At 38.9% G+C, this 14957-nt stretch overlaps 1 non-coding gene across 1 annotated transcript; it reads right to left on the reverse strand.

Annotated features, from left to right (window-relative positions):
* Positions 1-958: 958 nt before the first annotated feature.
* Positions 959-1066, reverse strand: LOC130953053 (small nucleolar RNA R71). The gene has a single exon (XR_009075231.1). It is a non-coding gene; the product is annotated as a small nucleolar RNA R71 (small nucleolar RNA).
* Between the last annotated feature and the right edge of the window lie 13891 nt (positions 1067-14957).

Raw genomic sequence — 14957 nt, forward strand, 5'->3', positions numbered from 1 at the left:
TTTCAAAACATATCTTTTAAAATTGTTTTCAAATCATATCTTCTCAATCACATATTTTTAATCACATCTTTTTCAAATTAAGTTTTCAATCAAATCCTTTTAACTTCTAATTTCAAATCTTTTTCAAAAATCACTGGATTTCTTTTCCACTCTTATTTTCGAAAATCAATTAAGTTTTTTTAAAAATGTTTTCAAAATCTTCTAATTAATTTTCGAAAATTACTCCCCTACTTCTCACATCCTTCTATTTATGGAGTACCACTCCTTCTCAATGCACAATTCGAACCCTACCTAATTAAAGTTCGAATTCTTCTTCTCCTTCTTCTTTCTATTTTTCTTTTTCCTCTGATACCTCAAGGAATCTCTATACTGTGACATAGAGGATTCCACGGTTTCTTGTTCTCTTCTCTTTCATATGAGCAGGAACAAAGACAAAGGCATTCTTGTTGAAGCTGACCCTGAACCCGAACGGACCTTGAAGAGAAAGCTAAGAGAAGCCAAAGCACAACTCTCTGTAGAGGACCTGACCGAATTCTTCAAAGAAGAAGAAGACATGGCAGCCGAAAACAACAACAATGCCAACAATGCAAGGAAGGTGCTGGGTGACTTTACTGCACCTACTCCCGACTTCTATGGGAGAAGCATCTCTATCCCTGCCATTGGAGCAAACAACTTTAAGCTTAAACCTCAATTAGTTTCTCTAATGCAACAGAATTGCAAGTTCCATGGACTTCCAATGGAAGATCCTCATCAGTTTTTAGCTGAGTTCTTGCAAATCTGTGACACAGTCAAGACTAATGGGGTTGACCCTGAGGTCTATAGACTGATGCTATTCCCTTTTGCTGTAAGAGACAGAGCTAGAATATGGTTGGACTCTCAACCTAAAGAAAGCCTGGACTCTTGGGAAAAGCTAGTCAATGCCTTCTTGGCAAAGTTCTTTCCACCACAAAGATGGAGTAAGCTTAGAGTGGAAGTCCAAACCTTCAGACAGAAGGATGGAGAATCCCTCTATGAAGCTTGGGAAAGATACAAACAATTAATCAGAAAGTGTCCTTCAGACATGCTTTCTGAATGGAGCATCATAGGTATCTTCTATGATGGTCTCTCTGAACTATCCAAGATGTCTTTGGATAGCTCTGCTGGAGGATCTCTTCATCTGAAGAAGACACCTACAGAGGCTCAAGAGCTAATTGAAATGGTTGCAAATAACCAATTCATGTACACTTCTGAAAGGAATCCTGTGAACAATGGGACTAGTCAGAAGAAAGGAGTTCTTGAGATTGACACTCTGAACGCCATTTTGGCTCAAAATAAAATATTGACTCAACAAGTCAATTTGATTTCTCAAAGTCTGTCTGGAATGCAAAATGCACCAAACAGTACTAAGGATGCTTCATCTGAGGAAGAAGCTTATGATCCTGAGAACCCTTCAATGGAGGAGGTGAATTACCTAGGAAAACCCTATGGAAACACCTATAATTCTTCATGGAGAAATCACCCAAATCTCTCATGGAAGAATCAAGAGAGACCTCAACAAGGTTTCAATAATAATGGTGGAAGAAACAGGTTTAACAATAGCAAACCCTTTCCATCATCTTCTCAGCAACAGACAGAGAATTCTAAGCAGAACCCCTCTAACTTAGCAACCATGGTCTCTGATCTAATCAAAACCACTCAAAGTTTCATGAATGAAACAAGGTCCTCCATTAGAAATTTGGAGGCACAAGTGGGACAGCTGAGCAAGAAAGTTACTGAACTCCCTCCAAGTACTCTCCCAAGCAATACAGAAGAAAATCCAAAAGGAGAGTGCAAAGCCATAAACATGGCCGAATTTGGAGAGGAAAGAGAGGAAGTGGACGCCACTGAGGAAGACCTCAATGGGCGTGCACTGATCTCCACTGAGTTCCCCAATGAGGAACCATGGGAATCTAAGGCTCAAAATGAGACCATAGAGATTCCATTAGACTTACTTCTGCCTTTCATGAGCTCTGATGAGTATTCTTCCTCTGAAGAGGATGAGTATGTCACTGAAGAGCAAGTTGCTAAATACCTTGGAGCAATCATGAAGCTAAATGACAAGTTATTTGGAAATGAGACTTGGGAGAATGAACCTCCTTTGCTCACCAAAGAACTGGATGACCTGTCTAGGCAGAAATTACCTCAAAAGAGACAAGATCCTGGGAAGTTTTCAATACCTTGTACCATAGGCACCATGACCTTCAAGAAGGCTCTGTGTGACTTAGGGTCAAGTGTAAACCTCATGCCTCTCTCTGTAATGGAGAAGCTAGGGATCTTTGAAGTGCAAGCTGCAAGAATCTCATTAGAGATGGCAGACAACTCAAGAAAACAAGCTCATGGACTTGTAGAGGATGTTTTGGTGAAGATTGAAAACCATTACATCCCTGCTGATTTCATAGTCCTAGAGACTGGGAAGTGCATGGATGAAACCATCATCCTTGGCAGACCTTTCCTGGCCACAGCAAAAGCTGTGATTGATGTTGATAGAGGTGAAATGATCATTCAAGTGAATGAAGAATCCTTTGTGTTTAAGGCTCAAGGATATCCCTCTGTCACCATGGAGAGGAAGCATGAAGAGCTTCTCTCAAATCAGAGACAAACAGAGCCCCCACAGTCAAACTCTAAGTTTGGTGTTGGGAGGCCACAACCAAACTCTAAGTTTGGTGTTGAACCCCCACATTCAAACTCTAAGTTTGGTGTTGGGAGGTTTCAACATTGCTCTGAGTATCTGTGAGGCTCATTGAGAGCCCTCTGTCAAGCTACTGACATTAAAGAAGCGCTTGTTGGGAGGCAACCCAATGTTATATTTTATATATTTTCCTTTGTTATTTTTTGTTATTTTGTAGGTTGATGATCATGAGAAGTCACAAAAGTAATTGAAAAAGTAAAAACAGAATGAAAAACAGGAAGAAAAACAGCACACCCTGGAGGAAGAATTCACTGGCGTTTAAACGCCAGTGAGGGTAACAGTTGGGCGTTTAACGCCCAGTCTGGCACCATTCTGGGCGTTTAACGCCAGAAAGGGGCACCAGACTGGCGTTAAACGCCAGAAAAGGGCTAGAACTTAGCGTTAAACGCCAGGAATGGGCACCAGCCCGGCGTTTAACGCCAGAAATGGCTCAAAACGTGATTTTGAGCAACATTTGGTGCAGGGATGACTTTTTCTTGACACCACAGGATCTGTGGACCCCACAGGACCCCACCACCACTCTCTCTCTTCTTCCCCCATTCACCAATCACCTCAACACCTCTTCCCCAAAAATCCTTCACCTATCAAATCCCATCTTTCTCTTCACCACTCACATCCATCCTTCATAAAACCCCACCAACCTCACCCTTCAAATTCAAACCACTTTCCCTCCCAAACCCACCCATAATAGCCGAACCTCATCTCCCCTCTCTCCTATAAATACCCTTCTTCACTCCTTCATTTTCACACAACCTAAACACCACTTCTCCCCCTCTTTGGCCGAACACACTACCATCTCCCTCTTCCTCATTTCTTCTTCTTTTACTCTCTTCTTTCTTCTTTTGCTCGAGGACGAGCAACCATTTTAAGTTTGGTGTGGTAAAAGCGTTGCTTTTTTGTTTTTCCATAACCATTATGGCATCCAAGGCCGGAGAAACCTCTAGAAAGAGGAAAGGGAAGGCAAAAGCTTCCACATCCGAGTCATGGGAGATGGATAGGTTCATCTCAAGGGTGCATCAAGACCACTTCTATGAAGTTGTGGCCTTGAAGAAGGTGATCCCCGAAGTCCCCTTTTCACTCAAAAAGGGTGAATATCCGGAGATCCGCCACGAGATCCGAAGAAGAGGTTGGGAAGTACTTACCAACCCCATTCAACAAGTCGGAATCTTGATGGTTCAAGAGTTCTATGCCAATGCATGGATCACCAAGAACCATGATCAAAGTGTGAACCCGGATCCAAAGAATTATCTTACTATGGTTCGGGGGAAATACTTGGATTTTAGTCCGGAAAGTGTGAGGGTGGCGTTCAACTTGCCTATGATGCAAGGAGATGAACATCCTTACACAAGAAGGGTCAACTTTGATCAAAGGTTGGACCAAGTCCTCACAGTTATATGTGAAGAGGGCGCACAATGGAAGAGAGATTCAAGAGGCAAGCCAGTTCAATTGAGAAGGCATGACCTCAAGCCCATGGCTAGAGGATGGTTAGAGTTCATTCAACGCTCAATCATTCCCACTAGCAACCGGTCCGAAGTTACTCTAGACCGAGCCATCATGATTCATAGCATCATGATTGGAGAAGAAGTGGAAGTTCATGAAGTTATAGCCCAAGAACTCTATAAAGTGGCGGACAAGCCTTCCACCTTGGCAAGGCTAGCCTTTCCTCATCTCATTTGTCACCTCTGTTATTCAGTTGGAGTTGACATAGAAGGAGATACCCCCATTGATGAGGACAAGCCCATCACCAAGAAAAGGATGGAGTACACAAGAGACCCCTCTCATCAAGAGATCCCTGAGATGCCTCAAGGGATGCACTTTCCTCCACAAGATTATTGGGAGCAAGTAAACACCTCCCTAGGAGAATTAAGTTCCAACATGGGACAACTAAGGGTGGAGCACCAAGAACACTCCATTCTCCTCCATGAAATTAGAGAAGATCAAAGAATCATGAGAGAGGAGCAACAAAGACAAGGAAGAGACATTGAGGAGCTCAAGCACTCCATAGGATCTTCAAGAGGAAGAAAGAGCCGCCATCACTAAGGTGGACCCGTTCTTTAATTTCCTTGTTCTTTATTCTTCTGTTTTTCGAATTTTAGTGCTTATGTTTATCTATGTTTGTGTCTTATGATCATTAGTGTCTTAGTGTCTATGCCTTAAAGTTATGAATGTCCTATGAATCCATCACCTTTCTTAAATAAATCGTTCTTAATTGAAAAAGGAAAAGAATTGCATGAATTTTAAATTTTATAACAGTTTAATTATTTTGATGTGGTGGCAACACTTTTGTTCTCTGAATGTATGCTTGAACAGTGCATATGTCTTTTGAATTTGTGGTTCATGAATGTTGGCTCTTGAAAGAATGATGAAAAAGGAGACATGTTACTGAGGATCTGAAAAATCAAAAGAATGATTCTTGAAGCAAGAAAAAGTAGTGAATACAAAAAAAAAAGAGAGAAAAAAGAAAGAAAAAGAAAGAAATAAAGTTGTGATCCAAGGCAATAAGAGTGTGCTTAAGAACCCTGGACACCTCTAATTGGGGACTTTAGCAAAGCTGAGTCACAATCTGAAAAGGTTCACCCAATTATGTGTCTGTGGCATGTATGTATCCGGTGGTAATACTGGAAGACAGAGTGCTTTGGGCCACGGCCAAGACTCAATAAGTAGCTGTGTTCAAGAATCATCATACTTAACTAGGAGAATCAATAACACTATCTGGATTCTGAGTTCCTAAAGAAGCCAATCATTCTGAATTCCAAAGGATAAAGTGAGATGCCAAAACTATTCAGAGGCAAAAAGCTAAAAGCCCCGCTCATCTAATTAATACTGATCTTCATAGATGTTTTTGGAGTTCATTGCATATTCTCTTCTTTTTATCTTATTTGATCTTCAGTTGCTTGGGGACAAGCAACAATTTAAGTTTGGTGTTGTGATGAGCGGATAATTTGTATGCTTTTTGGCATTGTTTTGAGTATGTTTTTAGTAGTTTTAGTTGAGTTTTTAGTATATTTTTATTAGTTTTTAGTTAAAATTCACTTTTCTGGACTTTACTATGAGTTTGTGTGTTTTTCTGTGATTTCAGGTATTTTCTGGCTGAAATTGAGGGATCTGAGCAAAAATCTGATCCAGAGACTCAAAAGGACTGCAGATGCTGTTGGATTCTGACCTCCCTGCACTCGAAGTGGATTTTCTGGAGCTACAGAAGCCCAATTGGCGCGCTCTCAACGGCGTTGGAAAGTAGACATCCTGGGCTTTCCAGCAATATATGATAGTTCATACTTTGCCCAAGATTTGATGGCCCAAACCGGCGTTCAAAGTCACCTCAAGAAATTCCAGCGTTAAACGCCGAAACTGGCACCTAATTGGGAGTTAAACGCCCAAACTGGCACTAAAGCTGGCGTTTAACTCCAAGAGGAGTCTCTACACGAAAAATGCTTCATTGCTCAGCCCAAGCACACACCAAGTGGGCCCGGAAGTGGATCTTTATGTCATTTACTCATCTTTGTACACCTTAGGCTACTAGTTTTCTATAAGTAGGACCTTTTGCTATTGTATTTTAATCAAGGAATCTTGGTAGCTATCTTTGAGTTTTATGCTATCTTAGATCATTTGGGAGGCTGGCCTCACGGCCATGCCTAGACCTTGTTCTTATGTATTTTCAACGGTGGAGTTTCTACACACCATAGATTAAGGTGTGGAGCTCTGCTGTACCTCGAGTATTAATGCAATTACTATTGTTCTTCTATTCAATTCCGCTTGTTCTTTGTCCAAGATATCACTTGTTCTTCAACATGATGAATGTGATGATCCGTGACACTCATCATCATTTTCACCTATGAACAAGGTGACTGACAACCATTCTTGTTCTACAAGCATGCGAGGCTTAGTGAATATCTCTTGGATTACTGATACACGATGCATGGTTGATCGCCTGACAACCGAGTGCTCGCCTGACAAACGAGCCAGCCATTCCGTGAGATCAGAGTCTTTGTGGTATAGGCAAGAACTGATGGCGGCATTCAAGAGAATCCGGAAGGTCTAACCTTGTCTGTGGTATTCTGAGTAGGATTCAATGATTGAATGACTGTGACGTGCTTCAAACTCCTAGCAGGCTAGGGCGTTAGTGACAGACGCAAAAGTATCAATGGATATTATTCCGGCCTGAACGAGAACCGACAGATGATTAGCCTATGCTGTGACAGAGCATCAGGGACGTATTTTCACTGAGACGATGGGAGGTAGCTGCTGACAACAGTGAAACCCTACACGAGCTTGCCATGGAAAGGAGTAAGAAGGATTGGATGAAGACAGTAGGAAAGCAGAGAGACGGAAGGGAAGGCATCTTCATACGCTTGTCTGAAGCTCTTACACCAATGATATACATAAGTATCTCTATCTTTATCTTTATGCTTTATTCGCTTATCACTATACCCATATGAGTCTGCCTGACTGAGATTTACAAGATGACCATAGCTTACTTCATACCACCAATCTCCGTGGGATCGACCCTTACTCGCATAAGGTTTATTACTTGGACGACCCAGTGCACTTGCTGGTTAGTTGTGCGAAGTTGTGTTTATGCCATGGTATTGAGCACCAAGTCTTTGGAGCCATTACTAGGGATTGTTTATGTTTGGAAAAGTATTGATCACAATTTCGTGCACCACACACTTCTGCGTAATACGTAAGATTTCCTACGTACTACGTGAATCATTTAATATTTATGGTTTGTGCGTACGCACAGGTATGTGCGTATGCATAGGTGTGTGGGTACGCACACTCCCTTTTCCTCCTTTCACATAATATGAAGTCTTGTTTACATACAATGCTCATTCTTCCCTTTTTGCTTTCCAGGTGATTTCTATTCCGGAAAGCTTCTGTTCTCATGAGTTTTCTATTCCAAAAAACTCTCTGTTTGCATGCTTTCCATTCTCTTTCTTCGGTTTTTATTCTAAAGCTTCCTGTTATCAATCAATTAAACTAATCAAAGTAATATTCATTCTAACCTTAAATTCATTGATTATTTAACAAAAATTATTAATAAATCTCTTGAAATTAAGAAGGAAAAACACTAACGATGCGCACGCATCATCTATCGGTTATAAAGCCAAACCCGACATGTCTGATAGCTAACCCTGGATAGAACAACAAACATTAAGCAATTGGGACAATACCGCAACTCTTGCATCTTTCCAGCGTACCCAGAGTAGAGGACAACTTCACCCTGCCTCTTACTCAGGTGGTGTTATAGTTCTCCACTCGGAGCTAGCGGTGACAGAACTCAACCCTTGCATCTTACCTAGAGTTTCAAGCTCTCCCGGAGTAGGTGGATAACACCACTGCACCTTACCCAGCTTTCTCAACTTATACTCAGAGTGAGTGGACAATGCCACCGCCTCTTACCTGGGGCCTCAACCTTTAGCAGGAGCAAGTGGACGATGCCACTGCATCTTACCTGGATCCTCAGTTTAATCAATTTCAATCTCATTTATTCATAATCAACACAATCATCATTCACAGTATTCTCAATATTTTTGCACTTCCTCAAACAAACCACATCGAATCATTTATCATTTAAATCATATATTACCTTATTTACCCTTCTTCAACTCAAGTCCAACACTTCATATCCCTCCTATATAGGTTCACTATGCTTCCTAGGCTTGAAAACATGGTATAGGACCATAAAGGGTAATTAAAAGAGGTTAGCAAGCTAGATGATTGGTAAAACTTAAAAAAGAAAAATCACATTTGCTGTCAAAACAGGTTCCGTGTATGCGAGGGATAGGTCCGCGTATGCGAGTATCATAACCCGAAATGAAGGCTTGCGTCACGTGTGTGTGGCTCATATGCAGGTGTTTTAACTAGCAGGCCTGCATAGGCAAGGCTTGTTCCCCGTACGCAGCATCTCAAACAGCTGCTTGTTGCAAATTTCTCATTTTGGGCACGAAACTTCTAACGAGCATAACTTTTTCGTTTCAAAATATTTTCCATCCATTTTTGGAACGACATAAACTTCACAGACCCAATGTTCATTTAAATTTTGTTTGACAAAAATTGAGGGTCTGGGAGCCGAGTTGTGGCTCGCCAAAGTTGGTCAAAAATAAGGTTTTCATTCAAAGCACCAATCCTCTATTTTACCAAACTTCAATTCACATTCAATTATTTCACAACTATAACAACCACAATTCTCCCAAACATTTCTCATCATCAACACTCTTAACCATTTTCAACTCAAACCACACATAATCATCATTCATACAAGCATCATCCTCATAATTCAATATTATCATTTATCATCACACTTCTTATCATCAATGCTTACTATCTTAACAATACATTTCCACACCTTCCAACTCCAATATACTTATTATTCAACAATTGTACGTATATACATACTACTCGTCAAATTCTCAATTTATCATCATTATTATTCATAATCATCCATAATCACTCATCATACATTTCAACCCTTCAATCGACAATTCTAACCACAAGTCTCTAATCCTCAATTATACCTATCATACATCTTAACTTGGCCATCTAGCCTAAATTTTCACGAAACATTACATGTTATCTTTGAGAAACCAAAACCATACCTTGGCTGATTCTTTTCTAACTCAGAACACTACACATTATCACCATTTTGTAATTTCCTAAAGCTCCAAAAGCACTCCAAACATAATTTTAGCCACCAAGAATCAAACTCGAACCTCCAATTCCATCAATTTGGCTCCATAATCACATAATTTAATCTAATACCATATAAATACCACTAAATCAAATAAATTTTGCTATATTCAATAATTTCACAAGGGTTATACAATTCTCACCTTACCAACGGATGTTTGGGACAAGACCCGGCAAGTCCACAAAGTTAATTTGATCGTAAATACCGAAATTACACAAATTCTCAATACCGAAACTCAATAAATTTTGAATTTAAGGGTTGGTCAGCTGGGAATGAGAATGAAGCTTACCAACAATTTTGTTTGCTGGGTTTTATAGATCTCGATGCGGTGATCGAGTAGACACAAACGGTGCAGCGATCGGAACTCTAGATCAAAAGTTATATGGGTTTGAAACTCAATCAAGGTTTTGGCTATGGCTTCTTCTCCCCCCTTGTGTCTTCAGAATGAAACCCATATGAATTGGGTAAGAAGAAGAGCTGAAGATCTTCATTAAAAGGCTATTGGGTTGGGCCTTTGGCCCGTTATGGGCCCAGGTCGCTCAGTTCGGCCCGTTTGACCCAATTTTGGGTCAAAACCTTTGAAATTAGGGTCTAAATTCGTATTTTAATTAGTTTTACCTTTCTAAATTATAAAAAATTAATTTTCTAATTTCTTTAAATAATAATTAATTTATTAGTTAATTATTTACTAATTACCCGAGGTTTACATCCTACCTCCCTAATCAAAATTTTTGCCCTTGAAAATGTCGATCACCTCAGGTCTATAACCGCTTCCATCCCCATTCCTAGCTTGTTTATTCCATGCTTTCAACAGTAGCTTGCACAGTAGCAACTATACACTTAATCATATCACCTCGCTCGTAGCCACGAGACGCCCTCTGAGTCGTGCCCACACCGAACAATCGATATTAAAGTAATCAGTCTTAATATCTCAAGTCTAGTGCTTCGATTCTCAAAAAATATGCTCATGAACATTTATGCTATATATGTCAAGCAAACATCCTAAATAGCATGTACACACACCCAGAGTATGCTCAGATGCATAGTTAGTCCATTTCCTAGGCTCTACAGGAACGAACTGCTTTGATACCAAAATGTAACACCTACCACAAAAAGCTTTATATTTATGTCGTAAAATAGAGGTGGTGTGGTATTATGATCACTAAAAATAAAATATATATGTAGATATAGTTGAAGAAGTTTGTAACTAGGAGCCTTGAAGAAAGGTTTAAGCAAAAAACTCAAAAAGAAAAGCAGATTACACTCGAAGCGTAAAACTGGAGAAAAGATAAGGGTAAGACATGAGTATATACAAAATATAGAATATCAAGCTCCAGACGTAACCTACAAAGCTAAGGCTGGCTGGAGTACAAATACATATATAAGCATAAGTATATATTCCAAAAAACCCAATATGCATAAAGAAAACACCTAGTTCTCCAAAAATCTTCTAAGATGATTGAACATCATTTATATATACATATACATAGGAGAGTCTAGGAATAGAAGATACATAATAGACAACCCCAAAATATAACTTCCCAACTTCGCTTGGCGTAGGAGCCTCCAGACGCTCACCGAGGCACATCTTGACCTGCATATGAAAACAACAATATAGATATGGAATCTGGTTCTCAGCATGGTAATGATGCCACACAGGTAAAATATAAGGTCCTAGAAAAGTCAGAGGCAATCCTAGAACTCTAACACTCAGATTTAAAACTTAAAGTTATATATGAAAACCATAAGCATGGTAGTTATCTAAGGCTCTTAATCCTAACTCAATTCTAACTTAATCTCTCTCAATTCCTCGCCTTCCTCCAATCCTCCAAAACTCTGGTGGAATTGCCTTCGTCACTCCTCTGCCAGACAAGGGCATTTTATATGCACAGACAAACAATAAAGACAATGAAAATACAGATAGAATGCAATTACAATAGGTACAACGTATAGCTAAAAAGCATAATCAAATAAGCAAACCTAAGAATGCACACTCAAACAAACCAAACAAATGCATATGACATATGCCTGTCCTATGGCTGATGAGTCTCATTTGTTGGTTATAAAGCCAAACCTGACATGTTCGGTAGCTAACATTGGATAGAACACTAAACACGTAGCAAATGGGACAACACAACAACCCTTACATCTTACCCGCACTCCCAGAGTAGGGGATAACTTCACCCTGCCTCTTACCCAGGTGGTGTTACAGTTCTCAACCCAGAGCAAGCGACAATAGAACTCAACCCTTGCATCTTACCTAGAGTTTCGAACTCTCTCAGAGCAAGTGGATAACACTACTGCATCTTACACGACTTTCACAACTTATACTCGGAGCGAGTGGATAATGCCACCGCCTCTTACCTGGGGCCTCAACCTTTAGCCAGAGCAAGTGGATGATGCCACTGCATCTTATCCGGATCTTCAGTTTAATCAATTTCAATCTCATTTATTCATAATCAACACAATTATCATTCATAGTATTCTCAATATTTTGAAATTTCCTCAAACAAATCACATCGAATAATTTATCATTCAAATCATATATCACCTTATTTACCCTTTGTCAACTCAAGTCCTCCACTTCACATCCTTTCTATATATGTTTACTCTCCTTCCTAGGCTTGAAAACTAGGTATATGACCATAAAAGATAATTAAAAGAGGTTGGGAAGCTAGAAGATTGGTAAAACTTAAAAAAAAGTCACATTTGCTGTCAAAACAGGTTCCGCGTACGCGAGTGTTACAACCCGAAATGAAGACTCGCGTTGCGTGTGTGTGGCTCACATACGCAGGAGTTTCAAATAGTAGGCCCGTGTAGGCAAGGCTTGTTCCGCATATGCAGCATCTCAAACAGCTGCTAGTTGTAGATTTCTCATTTTGGGCACCAAACTTCAAACGTGCATAGCTTTTGCATTTCAAAATATTTTTTATCCATTCTTCGAACGGCATAAATTTCACAGACCCAGTGTTCATTTAAATTTTGTTTGACAAAAATTGAGGGTCTGGGAGTCGAATTTTGGTTCACGCAAAGTTGGTAAAAAATCAGGTTTTCATTCAAATCACCAATCCTCTATTTTAGAAACTTCAATTCACATTCAATTATTTCACAACTATAACAACCCCAATCCTCTCAAACATTTCTCATCATCAACACGCTTAACCATTTTCAACTCAAACAACACATAATCATCATTCATATAAGCATTGTCCTCATAATTCAATATTATCATTTATCATCACACTTTTTATCATCAATACCTAAAATCTCAACAATACATGCCCACACCTTCCATCTCCAATATAATCACTATCTATTCAACAATTGCATGTACATACATACCACTCATCAATTCTCAATTTATCATCATCATTATTTGATAATCATCCATAATCAATTATCATACATTTCAACCTTTCACTCGACAATTCTAACCACAAGTTTCTAATCCTCAATCTTACACATCATACAACTTAACTTAGGGCCATTTAGCCTAAGTTTTCACAAAACATTACATATCATCCAACTATCTAAAGTTTCTAAGTTATAAATCAAATTCTAACTTAACCGATCACTTTTTGCTTCCTCTAGCCCTCTGAAACACCCGTGGAACTACCTTCGTCAGTCCTCTGCCAGACAAGGGATATCTTAGTTGCACAGACACATAATACAGACAAAGAAAATACAGGTAAAATGTAGTTACAACAGGTAGAACATATAGCAATTAATCATAATTGATCAAATAGTCAAACCCAAGTAATGCACAATCAAACAAAATTATCAAATGCATATGATGTATGCATGTTCTATGGCTGATGAGTCTCATCTGTCGGTTATATAGCCAAACCTGACATATCCAGTAGCTAATCCTGGACAGTCCCTGTAGCACGTATCCCCAAGCTCAAAATCATAATAAGTAAATTTACATATAAATCCATGTGGGAGAGCTCATCTAGAAAGGTATAAGTGTCTAATCACACTTATGATGCAGGGTTAATAGAGTACTGAGTCTCAACTTGGAGCAAGTAGTGGCAAGCCACTACATCTATCCAGGAAAACTCATATCTCAGATATGTAGAGGTGCATAAGTAAATATAATTAATTCAGTATCAATCAATAATAATCAAATCAGCCTTCTTTTATAATAGTCTCGGCACTCAGCACTTACTCAATCAATCAACATTAATTTCATCATCACTCATACCATGCTTAACTTCTTTTAAAGTCCTCAATCCAAGTTCTTCCTCTTCACAACCTTCCACTATAGGTCCCTTCTTTTTCTTATGTTTAAAAACTAAGTATTAGGTCCTAGAAGGTAGTTATAGAGGTTAGGAAAGCTAGAGGATTGGTGAAACGTTCAAAATCACATTTTTGGGCCAAAATAGGGGCTTTGTGTACGCAAGATACCCCTTCGCATACGTGAAATATCATAGTTGCGTACGCATCCATGCCCCACCTATGCAAGTGTCTGAGATTGAAGAGAATGCTCGCGTCGTTACCATGCTTCCGCGTACGCGAACCCTATTTCTTTCGAAAACCTGCTAAAACCAGATTTTTGCACTAAACTTCGAACACGCATAATTTTTTTGTTTTAAATGGTTTTTCATCTATTCTTCGAATGACATAAACTCCACAGACACAATTTTTATTTGAAATAAGCTTCACATAAATTTGGGGTCCATAAGCAGAGTTATGACTTGCCGAAGTTAGTCAAAAAATTACTTTTATAAAAAACACCAAAACCTCTATTCTTTCCAAATTCACAATCCAAAACCAAAATTTCACTTCTCAAAACAAAACCCAAAAGTACTTTAGGAATCCTTTGGGCATAGTTCTTTTCTTTCTTGGGGACAAGCAAGATCTTAAGTCACTAATACATTTTAGACCTTTAGTAACATTTACCTAGTAATATTTATTAAAATATTAGTAATTATCATAAAATTAAATATTAAGTGATATTTATAGTCGAACGTTAGTAAATACATTTAATTTTTGGAAAACTTACAAAAAGTGTTATCCATTCACAACTAGATCTCAAAATCCAAACACGCGTATTCATTCTTAGTTCCTCACTCTCGCTCTTAGTGCTCTGAAACGGTGAAACCACCTCTCCATCCTCCTTAATTTCCTTTGCCACCTCTTTAATTTTTTGCTCCCCCATTGATCTCATGGTTCACAAATAGAAACCACAAATCACATTCTCTAGTCTAAATCCACCTCTTTATTCTCTCATTTGCTACTATCATCGAAGTCGCTGCCATCGTCACTGCCATTGTGATGATAGGCAAAGATATCCCGAATTTAATCTGAAATTTTTGCTCTAGCATCTAAATTGGAAATCTCAAAGTATGTAGATCTTAATCTATTATTTCATGACAAATAGAAGAAAAATGATTGAAATTACTTTTCTTATCTTTCCCTGAAGTAGTAATTGCATGAGAAATGAGAATAGTAACTTGTGCCGATCAATAGTAACTAATTAATTGTGTTTCTCACTCAACTGATTGAAACTTCTCATGATTTGCAATTAAAATTACTCATTTTGATCTGAATTACATGATG

Source organism: Arachis stenosperma, chromosome 1 (genome assembly GCF_014773155.1).
Source record: "Arachis stenosperma cultivar V10309 chromosome 1, arast.V10309.gnm1.PFL2, whole genome shotgun sequence".
Taxonomy (NCBI): Eukaryota; Viridiplantae; Streptophyta; class Magnoliopsida; order Fabales; family Fabaceae; genus Arachis; species Arachis stenosperma.